At 36.2% G+C, this 15,559-nt stretch overlaps 1 protein-coding gene across 6 annotated transcripts in view; it reads left to right on the plus strand.

The window, feature by feature from the left end:
• The first annotated feature begins 3,176 nt into the window (after positions 1 to 3,176).
• The window catches only part of ARPP21 (cAMP regulated phosphoprotein 21), a 99,252-nt gene continuing 86,869 nt past the window's right edge, over positions 3,177 to 15,559 (plus strand). For 4 of the 6 annotated variants that reach the window (XM_053467386.1, XM_053467392.1, XM_053467390.1 and 1 more), the window contains exon 1: positions 3,178 to 4,008. The gene's annotated coding sequence lies outside the window, so the exon portion shown is untranslated. Of the gene's footprint in view, positions 4,009 to 15,559 lie in introns of all 6 variants that reach the window. The other 2 variants (XM_053467388.1, XM_053467393.1) reach the window with 1 other exon arrangement.

Genomic DNA, 15,559 nt, shown 5'->3' on the forward strand with positions numbered 1-15,559 from the left:
CAAGGGAGAAGCGAACAAAGAAAGTAGATAGAAGACCAAAAACAGGCAAGAGAAGTGAAGTTGTGGAAAATGAGACAGGAATACAGAAACATTGTCAGAGAAGGTAGGGAGACATTGACAAAGAGAGTGAGAGTGTGATTAAGAAGATGAGAGCAACTTAAGCAAAGAGTGGGTTTGATTTTCTTCCCAATAGGGTTGTCTTTTATTCAGGCCTTTTTGTTTTATTCTTTCATCGCGATCCAAAGTTTGGGGGTTATCTTATAACTATCTTATAACTAGAGTCGTCTTATAATCCTAGATGTCTTATGCACTGGCAGGCAGGCACTAATGATAATACATTTATTATTAAAAAAATATAGGTCTGGAAACATAATACTTCATGGAATGTTGTTTTTTAAACTTTGTTGTATAAACCTTGTTGTATAAACAATTCTTCATGATGTCACACTCTGTTCATATTTAACACTGGAATTACATTATGTACCATTAAATCTTAGACCTGTCACTGCAAATGTGCAAAGCATGTTTTACTCTAAATTAGACAATTTATTGTGACGTTGGACCGGACTGTTGGCATAGCTATTCGTCAAGACTGTCCCATTCATTTAAGGACCACTGGGAAAAATATAATGCACAGCACAACATAATATTACATTTTACAAACAACACTGGGTGAACAAAACTGGGCACTTAAGCTCATCTAAACTGACCCAGAGTTGCTACCAGCCATTGCATTTCAAGATAATTCTTATGGGCTAAAATAGTACGGTACAGGCTTATGTGGAGCCTGTGACTGGTCGCATAAATGTAACATAGAGGTAATGTAAAGGGAGGGCAGTGAGGGAAGGGAATAACAGAGATGCCCTGTACCCAATCAAAGAACTTTGCAACCTAAAGCCCTCCCACTCATGTCTGGGTCCAGATGGCAAATAGAAGCTGCACTGGATTCATGAAATAATATGCATACCTGCTGTAAAGCTACTTCTCTTCTAATGTTTGACCGTTGCTTATGTTAATCCAGGGCTCAAATATCATGTAAGTCTACTCCATGATAGGGGACTCTGGCCCCCCTACTATTCTGGGTGCCTAGAGCAATTCAGTCTATGTAGTCTGCCAATTCTTCTTGATGTAAGATTTAGGTCTTAGTCCTTTAGATTCAGGATAGCTTTATGCCTATTCCATGCATGTTTAAGTTCCCTTATAGTGTTATTACTTCTGGTAGGAGGCCCTATCAGTAAAATAAAACTTTCTACACTACATCTAAACCAATCACTCTCTTGTTTTTTAACTATGACTTCTTGTTCTACTATTTCCCCACCTTTGAAATAAACTTTACTCCTGTACTCAGAGCCAAGCTATGGGACACCTGGGTGCAAGAATGTGTGTCAGTGTCAGTGCCATTGTTGTGCCTATAAACCGTTTACTGTGCCATCTTTGTTCTCAGATTGTCAGTGCCATTTTTGGTCCCCAGCTTGTCAGTGCCATTTTTTCCACCAGACAGCTTGTAATTGTTATTGTTGTCCCAAAACAGCTTGTTAGTTCCATTATTTTCCCCCAGGCAGCATTACACTGAATGTGCCAGTGATATCTAGTTCTCTGACTTTAACCCCTTGATGATAATTGACCATCCGGGCACGTCATGTGAAAACAAACGGTTAACAACAATTGACGTGCCAGGACTGTCATGATTTCAAACGTTCGCTTTCTGCACCCAAACTGTGTTGCTGTAATGCCTCGATGTGGAGGCATTCAGCAACGTCGAGATCGGCATCAGGGGCCATGCCTGGCCCGTCCCCGGGCGTCAACATCCCCCATACACTGTATGGTGACGGATGCCCATTTTAAAAGAGTTTAGGAGGTGGTCTACGAGGAGCGCATCGGGGGTCACATGATGCGACTGACGCCATGTTACCCTGCAATGAAACTGAGGCTGACCACACAGCATAACTCTACTGATAAAATAGTCATCCAGTGAGAGGAAAACTAAAGGTTTTGTGTTTACTCTATTTCAATCAGCATATCTTATTAAAAAGTGGCACTAAATTGTGACTTCAGGCATCCTGTGTATGGTGACCTTTTTTAGTGTACTGATGTACTCCCAATCCCATCTCATTACATTAATGTGCGTTGGAAAATCAGAAAAAGATGGGCATGGATTGTGGGCTGATTCGGTGGCACAATGGCCCACTTGACTAGACTTGCCCCCCCAGGCCTTAGACTGCCAGTCCTGCCCTGTGGCAGAACCACCTCCCTCTTCCTGTCACTATCGACTCTAGCTATACAACCCTGCCTTTTGCGACATTTAATGTACATAAGTCAGATTCAGTTTAGTGATTGCATGTTTAAGTGCTACTGGGAGCCTTTCTAAAATATTAACTCAGCACTTAACAGAGCTTAAAATGGATAAAAATATCTGCACAAACATGTACAGTATGGATTTTTTTTGTTGAATGCTGCAGAATACTTTACAATAATTCAGTAACGAAAGATTAAAGCATTGTTATGTAACGAACAATTAACATTTAAAAATGCAAATGTACTCTGTACACTGCACTTCATTGTATTTCAATGTTACACAGGTAAAAGAAAAAAATAGGGTATTTAAAAATATCATTGATAATCAAAATGTATTCAAAAATGTGATTTCAGGAGCCTGGATTAAGATGTCTGTATCTGTCAAAGATATACTTTTCATAGAGCTATAAGATTATTTTATTATTACCCATTGGCTATATAAAAATATATAATTTGATTTGACCTTTAAAGTGAAAGAATTGAATGAAAAATTCAGAGCATTTGCATTAAATGTAATGCATAGGTTTTATAGACCCTTGGTGTCCAGTGTCTAATTCTAAATTGGTAATATCTGGAAGTGATTGTAAAAGAAACTGCTGATATATTCCTCCAGTCCTTAATAATGCAGCTTGGAATGAAGATGTGCCATTTTATTGCAGTGGCTAATCAGCTTATTAGATCTTTCACTTCCAAGACTGTTATAGTCACTGTGTGTGACAGGCACCATACAAGCTTGCTGCAGCACCGAAGACAGCAAAGAGCTGCTTGTGAGGGCGTTTATTTGGAAGGCTTGAAGGCGGTGGGGGCACGACAGGAGTGTGAGAATGCTTCTCTTTTCCGTGTTATTTTTACCATGACCAATTAGTGCAGAGTAGGTTGCTCGTCTGCCTCCAGGCTACCTCGGCGTCACACTCCTGCTCACAAGTAAAGCCTCGGAACAGAGGAAAGGAGGAGACAAAAGGAGGGCAGCTAGCAAGACATCCCGACACAAGCACCACAAGCTCATTCACTCACTCACACACACGCGAGCTCTTATGACACGGTCAACTCTACCGCAGGCTTCCTGAGTGGAGAGCGGGAGGGTGGAGGCAAAGGGAGATAACACTCAGAGCGAAGCAGGTTGGAAGAGGGACACATTTACAGAAGTGACAGAGATGGCAGTATTGTAAGAAAAAAAGACTAGGGAGCGAGACAGAAGCATGTGTCTCTATATAAGAAGGTAGAAGGATTGAGTTACAAAAATATCCTTGGCGATTTTATTAATAGAGTTGAAAAAAGCAGTTATGTGGGAAGAAGCAACTTCTATGAACACACTAAGATAATATTAAAAGAGGAGAGTAGAAGAACAAAGCGAAGAGAAGGAGAAAAAGAAAAGTATTTGAAATAGGAATAGTGATCCGCGTAGAGGTATAAAAGAATATCCAAATAGTGTAGAAAGTAAAGATTCAAAGGCAGTGACGCCCATTCATAATGCTCTATCGTCTCTCTCTCGCTCACTAGTTAGTAGCTAGCAACTTTTGAGTCAGGCGTTATAAGCCTTCCTCCTATATTATCTTAAGTATTGGCAGACAAATAGCTAAGGAAATAAGCCAGAGCAGCACCAAAGGTAATCATCATGTCTTTCAGTAAGACAGACACTTAGCACAGACACTGCAACATCCCACCCGTCTCTGCAGCATTACCGGGAAGCGGGCAGATCCAGTTTCAGACAAGGTAAAAATAGCTCCTTACCCCCAACAGCACTTACTAACATCCTTCTTCCCGCTATTTCATGTATTGGTCATACCTGTCTGTCCTTGTGATTGTTAGTAATCTGTCCATCTACAATGCTTCATTCTATCACAACACTGAAGGCTTTTGTTGTTAATCCCACATGTCCCTTTAAAAATACACGTTATGTTAAAGTTCATTTGACTTTGACATATGGCTTCAGTGCCCGAAAATGCAGCTGCTTATTTGTAAATACGCTGTAGTGTAATTGTGATCCAAAATGGTCGGATGACAAAGCATGTGCTGCTGCTGGTTAAAAATACTTTTACAGACAGACTGGCATTTCTGTACTGCAGTAGTGTAGCGTTCAGACATGTGGGCATGTTTAATGTAGAATGTGAATTCTCAAACGGATGGAGTATTTGGAACAGCTGTGGATTAGGTTTTAGCAAAGTAGTAGGAAACTTAAATTGCAAAAAAAAAAAAATTGCTACTGAACAATCAAAATTGTTCCAATTTTGGCCTTCAACTCATAAACACAACTACAATATTAATGCTAGTTATATCATATAATTCTAATGTTACAACAGAATCATAAATGGTTTAGAAACTTATTGGATGTAAATTATGTATCTATCTGATACAAGAGATAGATACAAGTTCCAATTTATCTGAAATGATTGAATTTGAGCAAATTAACTGTATATATCTGTATTTGGTGTATTCAACAAACTATTAATAAAACCATTAATGCATAGCATCATTTGATTGATGATAATTTCTAACAGTGGTAGATATCTAAATAACACAGGTAGTTTGTTCACATTTTATGTGCTTTCACTTTTTTGTATGGGTGAATACAAATATTTTTAATTATATTTAGTGAATGACTGAAGCCAGTATCAATGTATATATATAATTATTATCCTTTATATAGGGCAAAATATTTTTGCAATACATATATTCAAGGGGTATGACAAAATTAGAAATAACTGAGATATATATATATATATAATACAAATTTCCTTTAGATTTTATTACTACATTTGAAACATAATAAAATGATAAATAATTAGCAATACATATAAAAATAAATATAAAAATTATTATTTTCATATGCTGTGCCATGTGTGTTCGATAAGCCTGTTAGCTCAAAAGCACTGCTCTAGTGCTCTATTTACTGTAGTGGCTCTATTATAAAGTTTCTTCTCAAAACGCTTCCATGTTTGAAAGATTGTGGGTGATTGTCCACAATGCCTAAAAAATTGGAATACACCAGTGTCGTTTGATGCTACTGGAAATAACCTTGGTTATATTAACTGCAAAGCCACACAATGCACTTCTTTTTTTGCTAAATTTTGCCTTTATTATTTTGTCTATATATATATACTTGAATTTATTTCTGGCTGATAACATTTTGTTGTCAAGGTGTTGTTACCTACATATTGCTGACCTTACTATTGTTAGGTAATTCTTCTGTTTTAAGTCTTACATAAATCAACACATCACAATCTGGACTGTTAATACACTTAAGAGTGTTGCAAAATATTATACACAATAAATTATTGAATTAATTATAATAAACAATTTACTTAAAAGCAGTCTACTCTATTGTGAAAATTTGAACTCCTATAATTCAACCCTTATTTATTTTTTTTGGAAAACTATGCAGTCCTATGTCAGGAAATATGAATGTGATATGTAATTATTATATAGTAAATCAGTGAACCCATGTCTACCAGTATATTGTGGTAATGTCAGCCATGAAAGAATACATTTATAACAATACTTTTTAACAAGGTTTTGAAAGGCAATATATGTAAATCAAAATTAACGGTAATTATATTAGGAAGATCAATGCAAAAAGTATTATTAAAGCAACATATATGTAGGATGTAATCTTGGCTTAACATGTTTATATACTGGTATATAACAATAAACATAATATGCGATATAAGACCTAAAAATGTGTCTGTCAAACATCTATAGCTGATATTAATGTACAAAAATATAATGTAATGTGTACATTTTCTACATTTTGTTAATGGAATATTCACCATGTACACTTTCCTTTGTAAGATAACAATATCTGTGTATACATGTTGAAAATTGTATTGATTTGTTTAGGACAATATGCATTAAAATGGCTGGAGTAGTTGTTGATATTATTAAGAAAAGTGTAAAGTAGCAGAACACAGACAGAAACCTGGCAAAAACCATACATGTTATGCATGCACTTAAATTTATGCACCGTGTTAGCTAGTTTGTGTTAGACTTACCACTGGGCTTTAAGTAATTTGTATTAATGTGGCTGTATCTTCATTCATCAAAAAATGTATGGAAGTTTAAAGCTATTGCAACTAATCATGAGAAACAAAATTAGGTTGAACCTTTGCGTCACACGCGTTAGGACCGATGCTTAAATGTTATGTTTAGCTATTAAGAGGGATATTACCAATGTTTGGTATACTTCTGTAGAGAGGATATTAAAGTTTTACATGGCAATCCTTCAGTTTTACATGGCAAAATAATGTTTTTGAAAAAAAAATATATATATATTTGGGTACATAGTAACTGGCCCCTTACATTGTATGGAAAGAACTCCTTTGAGCAAGGGATTATACCTTGATTATTTCTGAGAAATAATCAAAATATAATCTAAACCTACTGTGAATTATAAAGCAACCTGATTCTTATTTCAAGTTAAGATGCCTTTTTGGTCAACATTGTTCATTTAGATTGTGTACAAGACATATAGATGGGTTCTGGGGTTGCAGTACCAGGACCATCATTCTATCTAAAATAATCAAATGTACATTAAACATTAATATTTTTTGATCAAAGCAGAAACCTGATTGCCTCTTGGAGTCACAAAGGAATTGTTTTCCCCTAAGCAGCAAAATCCGGAAAATAGTGTAAATTTTTTTGTCTTCTTTTTGGATCAAAAGCAGGAAGGATAGGTAGAAGGGTTGAACTTGATGGATTTAGGTCTTTTTTCAACCTTATTTACTATGTTGCTATGTTATACGTATATATATTTGTAATATCCATGTCACATGGATATGGGCTTACAACAAGGATACTATATTATGTATTGATCCAATAGAGTAATAATTGTGTTTTATTTTGAAATAGCCAAATCTTATAAGATTTGGTTTAGCTTTGCCTAAATTAGATAATGATAATTTAATCTACCCATTAAAATGTGATAATAAATGCATGCATGAATTTCCACAAAATAGCAATTTAAAAACAGTTATCTTATCAATAATGCTTTGTTAGGCTGAAACCAAGTTATCCAATATTAAGAAATGCTCCATAAAAATAAATGCATTGCAATTCTTGTAATCCAGTCATACTAATGATAGATAACTGGAGTGTTGAGGCACCATTTTAAATGCATGAAATGCATCCGGCATCCTAATATTACACTTAACTAATAATTCTCCATCTAACACTATATAAATATATAATTTATAAGTGTCCAACATTTTTTATTAGTACATATATTTTTTAGATTAAAAAAAACCCTTTATGCATTCCCTCTCCTGAGCACACAAAGGGTAGGCAATGGGTATATTTAACCCCCCCCGGGAGAAAATCATGCGGACACCCATGCTGGGGGCCACAGTCACAAGCAGGGGTGCACATTAAATTGACAACTTCAAAGACCTACATACAAAATAAGGAAACAGCCAAGTATATGTGTTGTGCATTTCCAAAATATCTGTAAATTGGCAAATTTATGGATTGCCCCAAGCAGGCTGTGGAAAAGCTTGATCATATTATTGCCGAATTTAAACCGTCCATAGTCCACAGTAAACATTTCAAATCCCTGGATTTCTGCACTATGAAAGGCCAATCTCAGCAAGTTACTTATGTAAGGCCCTGTATGGTAATCATTGAATGTCATCTCGCCGATTTAAATATGTATTATGAAGGACAAGCCCTGTATGGTAATCATTGAATGTCATCTCGCTGATTTAAATATGCATTATGAAGGACAAGCCTTGTATTTCCTTTAGTAGATGGCAATGTACTGTTAGCCCTTCATGAGGGAGTTAAAATGTTCAAATTTCCTACACACGCTTGGATTAATAAACACATCTCTAAGTGTCTATAATAGACATAGATACATATGTGCAGCAGCTGCCGGTACACTGAATGAGTGGATTTCTGAGTGACAATATAAAAGATAAACATTTTTTGCTTCACTGGCCCCTTTAAACAAAATAATTAGGCATTAATGACCCTAAAAAAACAGTACAATATTAAATAGACACATAATATATTGATACATATACATATACATATACTGACACAGTATACTCATGTTAAGACATCAACACTTGCATAAGTATATATATATATATATATATATATAAATATATATTACATAGTTACATAGGCTGAAAAAAGACATGCGTCCATCAAGTTCAGTTCCTATATCTGTTAATTTGTTGCTGTTGATCCAAAAGAAGGCAAAAAAAAAAAAAACCCCGGTTTCGTTCTTTCCAATTTTGCACTAACCAGGGAAAAAAATTCCTTCTTGACCCCAAAATGGCAGTCAGATTTCTCCTTGAATCAATAAGTGTTTCCCCATAATTAAAGATTATATCCCTGAATATTATGTTTTTCCAGGTATCCATCCAGTTGCAGTTTAAACGTCTGTACAGACTCCAATAAAAATACCTCTGCAGGCAGAGAATTCCACATCCTTATTGCCCTTACTGTAAAAAACCCTTTCCTCTGCTTTAGTCTAAATCTCCTTTCTTCCAGTCTGTAACGCATGACCACGACTATATATATATATATATATATATATCAATATATATGAAACATTTCAAGGTCAGCTGTGACAAATACAAGGAAGTTCAATTAAGTGGCAAGAGATGAGCTGGAAGACAATTGACGTAGTGAAGCAAGGCAAGATGGCTTCTATCTTTAAAAAAATATTGTATATTGATCTCTACCTTGGCTTCTATTGCATAAGTTTGTCCTGCCTGACAGTGTGAGCACTCTGGCAGGCCCCATCCTTACAAAAGCAATCTATACTATTTTATCAGAAGTAATCATATGCTTATAAATGACACATTTACATGGAATTTCAGTCACACTTTGCAAGTAAAACTTTTCTAATGCTGTGTATACATACAATTAAGGTGAAATGCATAACAGGCAAACTCTAGGACAGGATTTGTTATATACTTAACCCCAGTGGCGTCGGCAGGGGGGGCAGAGGGGGCCATGGCCCCCCTACATTATGCTGTGCCCCCCAGTGTGCCCCCCCAATTGAAACGCTATACCACCATGACCCGGCCCACCGACGGGAAACCGGGACATTTCCCGGTGTGACGGCACATTGAGCTGAAATTGCCGCCGATGCGGCTAACAGTTTCAAAGCGGCTGTAAAACCGAAGCGGCTGGGGGCATCAAATAAATCAATACACAAGGGAGGGGGGCTGGCTGGGGGCATCAAATAAATCAATACACAAGGGTGTATGCACAAAGGGTGGTGGCTGGGGGGGACACAAATACACAAGGGTCAATACACACAAACAACAAAGCAATGTGGAAGGCATTTTTTATACTATTAGTAGGTTATCCCATCCTGATGTGGGGGTCCATGTGGCAGCAGAGCCTGTCCTGGTGTCAGGGGCATAACTAGAAACCTCAGGGCCCCGGTGCGAGAATCTGTTAAGGGCCCCCCCCAACCCATCTATCCCTTTCTCACTATCTACCCTCTCCCTCCCTACCCCCTCTTCTCACTATCTCCCCTCTCCCTCCCTACCCCCCCTTCTCACGATCTACCCTCTCCCTCCCTACCCCCCCTTCTCACAATCTACCCTCTCCCTCCCTACCCTCCCCTTCTCACAATCTACCCACTCCCTCCCTACCCCCTTTGTAGGTCACTTACCGTCAACTCCTGTGTTGGGAACGTGCCGGTGCTCAGCTTGAAGCGCCGGCACCCGAGACAAACGCCTCACGCTCCCAACACTGCACTCTGGGCAGCGCTGAGGCAGGCGGCGGCAGCAGCTGCAGCGGCAGCAGCTGCAACGGCAGCGGGGAGCAGAGGAGTCCTGGATTTCTGTTAGTCAGGGGAGCCCAAGAGGTGCAGAGTGGTCGTTTTCAGCAACCGCTCGGCACCCCTTGGGCCCCCCTGACTGGCAGAACTCCAGGGCCCGGTCGCAGTCGAGACCCCTACAACCCCGGTAGTTCCGCCACTGCCTGGTGTATGTGTTTGGGTGTCAGTATGGCAGAACCTGTCCTGGTCATCTGTTTCCTGGCACTTTACTTGATGTAGAGGGTTAAATAGAACTTTGTAATTTTTATTTATCTAGATTTTGTGGTCACTTCAGAGGACAAAACTTTCTAGGCCTAGAAATCAGTGAGAGGAAAAGTAAAGGTATTGTGTTATTTAATCTTATTTCAATCTGAATATATCATTAAAAAGGAAATGTAGATGTTGGTTCAGAGTTTGTGAAACTCAATTCTTGATTTCATTATACAGGACGCTATTCCCCTTTGGTTTCACAGGCCTTCACAGACCAAGTGGTATTCAGCTTAGTTATATGCAGCTGTATGCATTTTGTTATCTGTGATGAGGTGTTCATTTGGTGATGCAGTGCTAAGATGGTTGTGTTGCATTAATGGCTAAAAGTTTTGTTGAAGTTTCATATTTCGTTTTCAAGAATATTGTTAAGAATAATGCTATCACTGTTTTGTTGCGCTGAATAAAACTGGACTTTTTAATCTAAAAATTTTTGCAGTAGCAAATGTTTGATTCCATTATGTCTAATCTCCTTAATTTATTTGGCCCTTTTAACTTTTTTGATTTCTGGGATTTTAATAATGTGATAAAAAAGAATGATTTATAGTTGTTTGGATGTCAAATAGTGTGTCAAATTCTGTTGATCTGTATCGGCTAAGTTTCCATACATTATTTATGTATACCTGCAAGGAGCTAATTTTAATATATATCAGAAGCAGGGGCTTATATATATATATATATATATATATATATATATATATATATATATATATAGGCAGCAGGAGCTAATATTAACATATATTGGCAGCAGGGGCTATTATTAATATTTATTGGCAGCAGGGTCTAGTATTTATATTCATATTGGCAGCAGGGTCTAATATACATATATATCGTCAGCAGGGGCTAATATTAATATATATTGGCTGCAGGGCCTATTATCAATAATAATTGGCTGCAGGGGCTAATATTTATATATATTGACTGTAGGGACTAATAATATATATCGGCAGTAGGGCCTAATATTAATATATATTGGCAGCAGGGTGAAATATTAATATATATCGGCTACAGGGTATAATCCGCAGCAGGGGCTAATATCAATATATATCCTCAGCAGGGGTTAATATTAATATATATATATCAGAAGCAGGGTGTAATATTTCTATATATCTGCAGCAGGGTCTAATATTTATATATATTGCCAGCTTAGCTGTTATTTTGAAATCATATTTCAATCACGGCCTTTACTTTAAAGAGATAAGTGCATATTATGTAGTTAAAAATGCACGTCTAACGTGTGTATGTATATATATATATATATATATATAATGTTTATGTACCGTTTTATAATTGGCCCCCCTACTTTGGTCCCTGGCCACCCATGTGACCCCATAAATATGAAAGCTGGAGACGCCACTGCTTAACCCTATGAAGTCATTAACTATGTGAGGGCTGCTGACCCTCCTATATTGTTAGCCATCACCATGAAGTGAGGAGTTTAATATTACCAAAAAGCTGTCATTGTAAAAGGTCTGGGTATTGACAAACTAATCATGACAAGCATTGTGGACAATCTTGTATCCTGTATGGTCATGGGCAGATTAACTGCAATTTACTTTAAGGTCAACTAATTACTGTGTCATTTCTGTGAAAACAGTACGATAATATTAGTCTCATGGGCCCGAATTTAACAGTGAGGGGCAAACCCAATCCCAAAATTCCCAAATTCCCCAGTTTAATTTACACTAAAATGGGGTGACTTGCAACACAATCACAAAACTCACCCATACCAAGAATGAGCAATTCCAATAATGAGCTAATTCATACTAAACATAATTCCAAGTGTGTTTCTGTTGGACTTACGGGGCAATTTGAGGTATAGCATGACCCTGGCTACAGTACACGGTATTGTTCATCTGTTTGTCTATTCTACCTGCAAAGGAAACACTTACCAATGGCAACCCCAGGGTAATATTCTAGAGTTAACAAACATAGAATTAAAATATTTAAACTGAAGGGAATAAGCTTTTAAATCACCACTGGGACTGGGTTGGCTAGGTGTCACAACTTGCATCTATAGGCCCTTCTAACTAAATATTTATTTTACTGTATGTGGAACAGTATGGGAAATTTAGACGTATTCTTTGTTAGTCGTAGTGGGCATCTGTTGGTTTTTGAGTTTGCTGATTGAATGCTGCAAATGATTGCCATGATGCATCGTGGCTTTTTGTATAACTGCGCTTGTACAATAACTAAAAACTGTGAAGGATACCTTTATATAGTTGTACTGTGTAGAAATAAATATATATATTATATAGTATGCTATATTGTGAGTGATCACATTAGTTAGTGGATGCTTTACCAAAAATAATGCTGTAAAGTAGATATCGACTGTGTTTATTAATGTTTTATTACTATTGTCAATATAACTGTACTTAATATACTATGGTAACTAGATTTGACCATAAGTGTAGTAAAGGTAAACCAATTTAGATATATTGTGAATAGATCATACATATAACATAATATGTATTATATAGCAAAATGATCACTGTTTAGATTCAATTCTCTGTGTGCAAAAGATTAGTGCAGAAATCAACTGGCTGATGTTGCGTTTTTGGATTCAATGTCATATTGTATAAAATGTGCCATATGAAAGCAAGGGACTCTATTTAGTGTAGTATTATATTTTGAGTAAGAGTATTTGTAAAAGGATTTTAGCCATAGGGGACTCTGCAGTTAATATGTTTTAGGTCGAAATCAATCTTCCATTTTTGTGATTCTAAAAAAGTTGGCACATTGAATCACAAAAATACTTAGAAAGGTCTGAGTGTCATAAATTCACAACAGGTAGAAACACATATGAAACACATTTTTAGAGACCCTTCTCTAACAGGTAAATCCTGTTTTAACCTTTTGAATTGAAGATGTGCCATACATTGCTTAGTCCTTATCCTAATTAATGGATTATTCAATAAAATAGATATATGTTAATTTTATGAAAAACATGTATGCACCAGTGATGGTGCAGACGGTACAGTTCAGACAAGATCTGTGTCTCCATCCCTGATGCACCATGCTGGCAGTTAAGCACTGATGCAGGGTGACAGTTCAAATGATCAACAAGATCTGTGGTGCTAATAAAATAGAGGTCCTTTCTGTTGCTTGTTCCAACCCTGGGGGGGGCATATAGATCACAGGCAAATATATGTCTTATAGGTAATAGAATATTTTTGTAACAAACACCCACTCTTCTTAAATACTAAGTCATACAGACTTAAATTATGTGTAGATCTCTTTATCTCAGCAAAATTCATTGAACAGCAGGTTATAAGAGACAGGAGGCAGAACTAGGTCAGAGAAAGGGTCATAGGGTGGACAAACCTGAATGAGTGGCAGGCAGAAAACACTCCCTGACTGAAGATAAAAAGACAGGGCCTGGCTACTTTTACATAGAGTTTGGTTTGTTAAGAACCAGTATAGGAAGTATACCTGAAGACTTAAAAGATAGCACACATCATAGCTACCTTGAATTTGTCTACCCCTACCAAATCAAACAAAGGGAGTGTATTTTAGCTACTGTTTCTGTCAAATGCTTATGAAAAAAGATGATGTCTATTGTATATCCAGGACAGAGACAAGGAACCACAGAAACAAGCGGGTATTTTTCACACACAAAAAGCTGCTTCAGTAAATAATAATTCTCCCACTTGTGAAAAGCCAAAACTGCATGTGCATATTATATTCCTTGGTAATAATGTTTCTTAAAGAATTTGATGCAGGGATCCTACAGAAAGTAAAGGTTTCTGTAGGATATGGTTCTCCAAAAAGTAATGTGCATTAAGGAAAAAAAGATAATACAATTAGCATTGCCTTATTATGTACATAGTATCTATTTTAAAGGCATGATCATGTTATATGAAATAATGGACAGCTTGGCATTATATTAATTTTATTTTGATGTTGATCTTGTGATTATAGTTATTCTTGGTATTCACTGCAATTTCCTTTTAGTGATGCAGAGGCAAATTTAATTATTCTATGTTAAATGAAGTGGATATGGCTTTAGGATGAGTAGATAGTTTTAATTGCGGCTGCCAGTTATATTACTTTTTCAACTTGTAACAAATAATATTTTTTTCTTTTTTCATTGTCACAAAAATGCAGTAGTAAAATATTTGGTTACTAATATTTTAGCTATATGGAATCAAGAGCACAAATAGTAAGAAAATAGCATGTACTATTTCCCCCCCATAATAACACAAGAAAGCTTGTACGTGTTATAAAATGCCCCACAGAATTTTATGACATTTGCGATATGGATTAATTATATTGCAGTCTGGATGGAATCAATGGTTCATATTTAATTGAGAAGAATCAATAATTAAAGAAATACAAGAAAACTTGTATTGATTTAGAAAAAAGCGGCAATATACAAATAGTGAAATGAATGACAAGATATATTAAATTAACTCTTTGTCTATCTAATTCATGTTAAGAGATCTGCTGATTATTTCTTATCTACTACAAGCAAACGAGCCTGAAAAAAACTCACGCAAATACATATAGATACACACAAATAAAGTTAGAAGAACATTAACACGCATATGGATATTTTATGTATATTTTTTTTACGTAATATATATATGTATTTTACTGGTTGATGTTTCACAGGAAATATTTGTAATTTATCTACATGTGCCAAGCTGCAAAAACATAATAGTGTAAAACATGTATAGTATAGATTAGGGAAATTCCCAACGTAATAAACAAGCCTTTAAAAATAATGAGGTAATTGATTTTAGCTAACTTGCTGTTAAGATGCACAATGGTTTGATCAGTAGTATGTTTATGTCTCACTATTCTTTCATTGATCATTGTGTTGTTAAATAAATACATAGAAATAATGAGTCAGTAACGTCATCATTAGCTGATTACGTAAATTACCTTGGTACAGGTGTAAGTGACAAATGATTGACCTGATAATTAGCAGCAGGCATCAGAGGTATGATAACTAATATTTAGCATGAATAATGTTCAACTGCACTGCATTTTGGGATCTATAATATTGGTCTGTATCCTTTACACAGTTCAGCTAGCTATCGACTCATAATTTAATTGCTTTTTTTCTATATGACTGCAATTTATAATCCTTATACTGTAATAGATGTTTCTACACACATATTTAAAATAAGGTAGCTTGTGAAGAATGGGAATTTCTAAATTCATTTTATCTTATTTCTATTACAGTAGTTTGTTACTGTACATAATTTATTACCTTGT

This window comes from Spea bombifrons, chromosome 5 (assembly GCF_027358695.1).
Source record: "Spea bombifrons isolate aSpeBom1 chromosome 5, aSpeBom1.2.pri, whole genome shotgun sequence".
NCBI classification, from domain to species: domain Eukaryota; kingdom Metazoa; phylum Chordata; class Amphibia; order Anura; family Pelobatidae; genus Spea; species Spea bombifrons.